This window comes from Mastomys coucha, unplaced genomic scaffold (assembly GCF_008632895.1).
Source record: "Mastomys coucha isolate ucsf_1 unplaced genomic scaffold, UCSF_Mcou_1 pScaffold22, whole genome shotgun sequence".
NCBI classification, from domain to species: Eukaryota; Metazoa; Chordata; class Mammalia; order Rodentia; family Muridae; genus Mastomys; species Mastomys coucha.
This window is the reverse complement of record NW_022196905.1, coordinates 139,450,861-139,458,146: the sequence shown is the minus strand read 5'-3', so window position 1 is coordinate 139,458,146 and position 7,286 is coordinate 139,450,861. Positions and strand designations below refer to the sequence as shown.

General features: G+C 44.8%; 1 protein-coding gene across 5 annotated transcripts in view; it reads left to right on the top strand.

Moving 5' to 3' along the window:
• Positions 1-1,990: 1,990 nt before the first annotated feature.
• Positions 1,991-7,286, top strand: part of Kpna7 (karyopherin subunit alpha 7) — a 115,396-nt gene continuing 110,100 nt past the window's right edge. For all 5 annotated transcript variants that reach the window (XM_031338703.1, XM_031338701.1, XM_031338700.1 and 2 more), the window contains exon 1: positions 1,991-1,996. The gene's annotated coding sequence lies outside the window, so the exon portion shown is untranslated. The remainder of the gene's footprint in view (positions 1,997-7,286) is intronic.

Sequence of the window (7,286 nt, the reverse complement as noted above, 5' to 3'; positions counted from 1 at the left end):
GTTCAGATGTACACTACTGAGAATTCCACCAGTGAGGGGTTAGAAGTGTGGCTCAGCTGTACAGTGCTAAGAATTCCACCAATGAGTGCTTAGGGGTGTGGCTCAGCTGTGCAGTGCTAAGAATTCCACCAGTGAGTGCTTAGGGGTGTGGCTCAGCTGTGCAGTGCTAAGAATTCCACCAATGAGTGCTTAGGGGTGTGGCTTATCTGCGCAGTGCTGGCCTAGTGTATGCAAAACCTTGATCTCCACCCCGAGAAACACAGAGCTCAAATCTGTATCAGAGTTTAGCTACCAAGCCTTCGGAGCTGGCTACAGCTTTCTTAGTGTGAGGATCCCTGAAAAGGCCTTCCAAAGGTACAGCCAACAAGGACATTGCATGAAGGGAGATTTCCAAAGAACCATAACAATCAGTTCCTTTGAAGGATCCAAGCTGCGGACAAGAGACCACTCATCCATAAGAGAGGTTAACGGTGGACTAGTTCTTCTCAATATGCCCCTGTGATCCTTTCTAGCTTCGAGGTTATGCAGTGAACCAAGTGTATCTGTGTGCTAGCTTTATCCACAGTGACCAGAAGAGGGCGCCAGACTGTTTGGAGCTGGAGTTACAAGCACTTTTGAGCCAACCAAGGTGGGAAGTGGGAATTGAATTTTGTCCTATGGAAAAGCACAAAGCACTCTTAACCCCTGAGCCATTTCTCCAGATCCTGTTTAAAACTTTTCGGGGGGTCGGGGGAGAGTTAGCTCAGTCAATAAAGGACTTGCCTTGCAGGCACAAGGACCTAAGTTAAGTCCCCCCAAAAAAGCCGGGATTAGGGGATACACACATTTTATTGTTTGTTGGTTCTGTTTATTACTTAATTTACTTGACATCTCAATCACAGCTTCCCCTCCCTCCTCTCTCCCAGTCCCTCCCTCTCACATCACCACACCACATACTATTCTCCCTTTCTCCCAGAGAAGGGAAGGCCTCCCACGGATAGAAACCCACCTTGGCATACCAAGATGCTGGAGGACTGGGCACATCTCCTTCTCACCAAGGCCACCCAGTGAGGGGAAACGGGTCCTAGGCAGGCAACAGAGTCAGAGCCAGCCCTGTTCCTGCTATTAGGCATCCCGCATGAAGGCCAAGCTACACAACTGTGACAATATGTATAGGCGGCCTATATCCGTCCTATGCATGCTCTCTGACTGATGGTTCAGTCTCAGTGAGCCCCTAAGCCTCTGTGCTAACACCCCTCAATTTTGATTTGTTGTTCATGCTTTGAAAATGCTGCCTCTGTGTGTTAATCCTGCTCACTGCCTGCAGAGTTCTGTTCAAAGTCTCCCAATTAATTCTAAGAAAGCTTAATTACATGTGTGAAGCACAGGCCTAATTATATGTATGTAGATTGAGAAACCAAAGAGATACTTACCTGATTAACATAGACTGATTGGTCATGATCTATGCAGAAGAAAATAGTCACAGGAAGATGTAATCAGGGACCATTTAGAAATTAAGAATTTAAGCCAGGCGGTGGTGGCGCACGCCTTTAATCCTATCACTTGGGAGGTAGAGGTAAGCTGATTTCTGAGTTTGAGGCCAGCCTGGTCTACAGAGTGCGTTCCAGGATAGCCAGGGCTACACAGAGAAACCCTGTGTCGAAAAAATAAATAAATAAATAAATAAATAAATAAATAAATAAATAAATAAAAAAGAAATAAAGAATTTGATAGTCTCCTCCCCAAGCAGTCAGCCTCTCTGTACATCCCACTTGGCTAAAAAAACACCCTTGACTACACTTGGAAGCCATAACCCCAGGCCCTGTTGGTACCTGTGAGCATGCACCCACTGCCATGGTCACTCTCGCCGAAAGGGCCAAGAACTTAGCAGCTACCTATGTTGAAAGCAGCATAAAGAGTGGAGATCCAGGGCTGGGGATGCAGCTCAGCCCCCAGCAGGCCCACCATCATGCACACAGGGCAAGTCCTTATTGGTGTTGTGACACTTACAGAAGAGGTGGGGTGACATCTCTGTGTGCTTCTTGTCCTTGACAAGTCAGCCACCCAGACCCCATAGATGGGCAGCCACCTGCAAGGCTACATGCAGAACAGGCCTGTAAAGGTCTGGAGGGAGGAGAGGAAGATGGTGAGCTGGTCCGAGGTAGTTCCCTTAGCTGTGCCTGTCACTGGCTGAGCTAACTCAGAATGCCACTGATCTGTCTTGGAGAGAAGCATGGGTATCCTCTGGAACTAACTCTGTCCATCTGAGACTAGCAAGCAGAATAAGCCTTCTCTGAATTAGCCTTGGCTCCAGTTACCTATTATACCAGACAACTGAGTCCCTGTGTGGCAGTATCCACAGTCGAAAGTACTCCTACCTGTACAGTACCCAACCCCCACCTCACAGATGCTCACCGAGTGTGTTTTACATACAGAGATCCTCCTGCCTCTGCCTTAGTAGTGCTGGGATCAAAGGCGTGCGGGGCACCACTTGGCCCTTTCTCCAGGTTTTTAAGGATTTTCTACGTATATGGGTGAGTGTGTGTAGCCGCCCTATGTGGGTGATAGGAAAGGAACTAACTTAGGCCCTCTGCAGGAGCAGTATATGCTCTTATGCTGAGCCATCTCTCCAGCACCATCCTCCATGTTTTTAAAACAAAAGATAGTAGTCTACCTGCTCCATTTCTCCTGCCTGTCTAGTTCTCTCTCCCCGAGGGTGACCTAAACTTGTGATCCTGACCCTACTTTTTGATTTATGAATTAGTTTATTTATCTACTTGACATCCCTACCCCACTTCCCCTCCCTCCTCTACTCCCAGTCCTTCCCCACTACAGCCCCTCCCCCACCCATTCCTCCTCCCTTTCTCTTCAGAAAAGGAGAGCTCTTCCATGGAGATCAACCAGCCCTGGCAGGTCAAGTTGTAGTTAAAGTGGGCACACTTCTATTGAGGTTAGGACAGGCAGCCCAGTAGGAAGAAAACATCCTGAAGCAGACAACAAAGTCAGAGACAGCTCCCGTTCCTGTTGTTAGGAGAACCACATGAAAACCAAGCTACCCAACAGTAACATATGTGCAGAGGACCTAGCTGACCCTACTTCTTCATTGCAAGGATTATGGGTGGACAACAACATGCCTGGGTTATATGTTAGTGGGGTCAATGCCAAGGTCAGTCCTTGCTCAGCGCTAACCACTGAGGAACACAATGGTACTGGTTCTCACTATGTAGCCAAGGCTGGCTTGGGATCACAGCCCTCATGCCACAGGCTTCCAAGTGCTTAGATGAAAGTTTCACACGGCTACACACGGCAGCATGATGCCAGTACATGACTTCTCCCTACATCCCTCTTACTATAGCAGGGAGATTCTCCACGGGAACAATCACTGAGGGATCTCTCGGGCATTGTGTAGATTCAGTCTCCTATTCGTGGGCAACTCCACCGAATCCACTCTTTTGTTTTTGAGACATGCTCTCCTGAAAGCCAGACTAGTCTCAGGCTGGAAATGCAGCCAAGGATGACCTTGACCCCCTGCCTCTACCTCTCAAGAGGGAGGATTGTAGTGCTCTGCCATCGTCCCTTGTTTATGTAGTGTTGGTCTCTGAAGCCAGGACCTCAGGCAGGCCAGGAACACTCAGGACTGATAGAGCCACACTGCCAGCCCTGTTGTCTTTTTGAGCTTTTTGAAAAAGGACATCTCATTGAACCTGAAGCTTTTCAACTCAGCTAACCTGGCTCAGCAGTGAAGGGTGCTCACTGGTTGTGCAGAGGACTTGAATATAAATCTCTCTTTGGCTTTGTTTTGTTTTGTTTTATTTTGTTTTGTTTAGTTTCATTTCATTAGATAGGTTTCTCTATGTCATCCTGGCCATCCTGAAAGTCAGTCTATAAGTCAAACTATCCTGAAACTCAGAGAAAGGTCAGCTTCTGCCTCCTGAATGTTGAAATTAAACATGTGCACCTACTCCACCTCGCTCAGAGTTTGATTCTTAACACATACTTTGGGCAGCTGACAACTGCGTATAATCTAGTTCCAGTCTAGCTGATATGAACTTTTTGCCTCTGTAGGCACATGCACACTCAGGGTGCACATAAACCCTTGCAGGCACACATACTCATAAATTTAGAAAGAGTAATAAACCTTTAACTCTCCACTTTGATGCACGTGGGAAGAAACACCCACAGCCTTTCCTTCATAATGATGATATGGAGAGTTTTCCTTTTTTTGTTTTTTGCCTTTGTTTTTTTAATAGTTTTTGAAATAGGGTTCCTCTGTGTAGCCCTGACTGTCCTGGAACTGGCTCTGTAGACCAGGCCCAGCCCACACACAACGCTTGATCTAGCTCAGAGCTGGAGCTCTCTCTGCCTTCCTCATCTCTCCACCTCTCATCTCTTTTAAGAAATTTGCCAGCCTTGCAGTCATGGCCTACCTCAGTCTCCATTCATTTTTCTAGATACCAGTGTATGTGTGCAGGTGCATGCATACCTGCATGTGCAGATGTGTGTGCTGTGTGAACATACATGTTTGTGTGCCTGTGTGCAAATGCCTGTGGAGGCAGGGTACGATTCCTTAGGAGTTGTTCACCCTGTCTTTTGACACCAAATACACTAAGTTGCTTGGACAGTCAGTCCTAGGTATCCTCCTGTGTCTGTGTCCCCAGTGCTGGGCTCGCAAGTTCGTGACACCATACCCAGCTTGTTTGTAAGTGAACTGGGAATCGAACTCAGTTCCCCAGCTTGTGCTTGTGACTTTATTCCATGGTCATACAATCTTTTCTTCAGCATAAATATACCCCGAGGGTGGTCATGCTTCTTTGCATCCTTTTATTTGATTCTACTTATTCCAGTTGTTCATAATAATAAAAGCATCCAGGGTACTAAAAAAAGTAAAATTGAAAAAAAGGAACAGCCATGGTTAAACATCTCCATGACAGTGAGAAGACACCATGCTTCATTTCTGTAAGCATACAGAAGTGAGAGAGATCTGTGGACCAGGCTTGAGGCTTCTACCCACACAGGGCAGAGCCTGATGAGAGCCTCCGCCCATTCTCCAGCACTGTGTTAGGATGCAGTGGCCCAGACACACCGAGCACCTTGAGTGACTTAGTGAGCCTCAAGCCTGTTTTGAAATTCCGACTTGTGCAGATGTGCACCAAGTCACTGCCCGGTCTGCGACACCCTCCAGACAAGCACTCTGCTCTTTTCTTCTGCCTCAGGATCTTCCCTCTCTGAGCCTGGAGGGTCAATCTGGCATTGCCCAAAGCGAGTTCCAGAGTCTAGGTGACCAAAGCAGTTTACAAATAGTCTCAGCCTTAATAGAGAGTGTTGTATTCTGAGACTTCTTCCTTTTTGTGAGAATGTGCAAGCTTGTCATAAATTGCTTTTTAACACTTGAGACAGGGTCTCACTGTGTAGACCTGACTGGCCTGGGACTCTCTATGTAGAACAAACCAGCCTCAAACCTGCCTGTGCCTCCTGAGTGCTGGGATTACAGGCTTTCACCCACCATGCCCAGATGTTTGCTTGTTTGTTTGTTTGTTTTAATGTCTAGGAGATATTTAAATGAAATTCTCTATTTTAATTCATAATTTTACTTTCTTACTGGTTTGGTCAGAGTTCTGACTTTTATTCATTTCCTCAAAAAAAAAATTAGTATTTGGCTTTCATGACTTCTTTGGCATTTTTCCTTTTGTCCCTTATGTATTTTTTGTCTTTATTCTTGGCTAATCCCAACTTCCTTCTTCGTCTTTATTTTCTGTCCTCAGAGAGAATCCTACTACCTCGGGTTCTTAGCCGCCTTCTTTCCTAATACAAGCCTTTACTATTTCCTTCCAGCATGACATTCTCTGCACCCTAAATTTGATACACCACATTAAAAATTTTATAATTTGATGTACTATGAGGTTTTTGCCTCCTCCATGTATCTAGAAGCACCACATTCATGCAGTGCCACAGAGGCCAGAAGAGGGCATCTGATTCTATGAAACCAGAGTTACACTGGTTGTGAGCAGCTGTGTGGGTACTGGGAACTGAACCTGCTCTGCAACAGCAGCAGTACTTTTAACCACTGAGCCATCTCTCCAGATGTAATAATAAAAATGATGATGATGATAATAACAGCAACAACAATCATAATCCATTAATCAATAACCATCAAACATTTAATAATCAATTGATAATTAATTAATCAATACACTTAACAACAACTAATAACTATTGGCTAACATTTAAGCATTAGTTAACACTAGTAAATAATTATTGGTCAGCAATTAATAAACATCTATTGACTGGTAAGTAACAATCAATTTATTAATTTATAGCTGATAATTTGTTGCTATCAACAATTTGAGATGCCTATTATGCAATATCAATTTTATAATTAAGCCAGGCAGTGGTGGTGCACGCCTTTAATCCCAGCACTTGGGAGGCAGAGGCAAGCGGATTTCTGAGTTTGAGGACAGCCTGGTCTACAGAGTGAGTTCCAGGACAGCCAAGGCTATACAGAGAAATCCTGTCTTAAAAAAACCAATATATATATGTATATATATATATATGCATATATATATTAATTGTTTAAATCATTTCTGACTTCTACGAGGGTTATTTTATTTTTTTCAGAGACTCTATAGGAAACTAATGCTTCACTTCTAAGCAGGCAAGAATGTTCTGGGTTTCTGTCACTGATTATTCTTTAGTAAGAAAAGGCATCTATCTGTATAGCTTTCATCCTTGGAAACTTTTGAGACTTTAGCATATGGTGAAATGCATCAGCAGGCCTCAGAGTGGTCTGTTATTGTTATGTCCATTAGGTACCATTTGCGATGACTTACAATAACTACGATATATCTAGTCACTTGAAGTATCTCTGTCTAGCTAAGGTCCCAGAAAAAAGGAGGCAGAAGAGTCCCATGGTGATAGCTAATTTGTCTTTTCCCATTTTTATTCCACAAACATTTTCTTTTTCTACTTTCAAGCAATACTCCATTGTGAATATAATGAAGTCATTTTAGGCCAAGCATGAGGAGGCTCTGGTAGTCTTTGTGGGAGGCTAGCCTGCCATCTCTTTCTCTCAGCCTGCTGACTTGGTGGGGAGATGCTTCTGGCACATTCTGGTAACTGCTGCTGGGGCAAAGGGCTGCTCCACCTCAACAAGCTGTACAGACGACCACAACGATCATTTGATTTAGAGCCAAATATGAGTGGCCAGGGCCTAGGAACATTAGGTTATAAAAAAATACCACAGCCAGGCGGTGGTAGCACACACCTTTAATCCCAGCACTTGGGAGGCAGAGGCAGGTGGATTTCTGAGT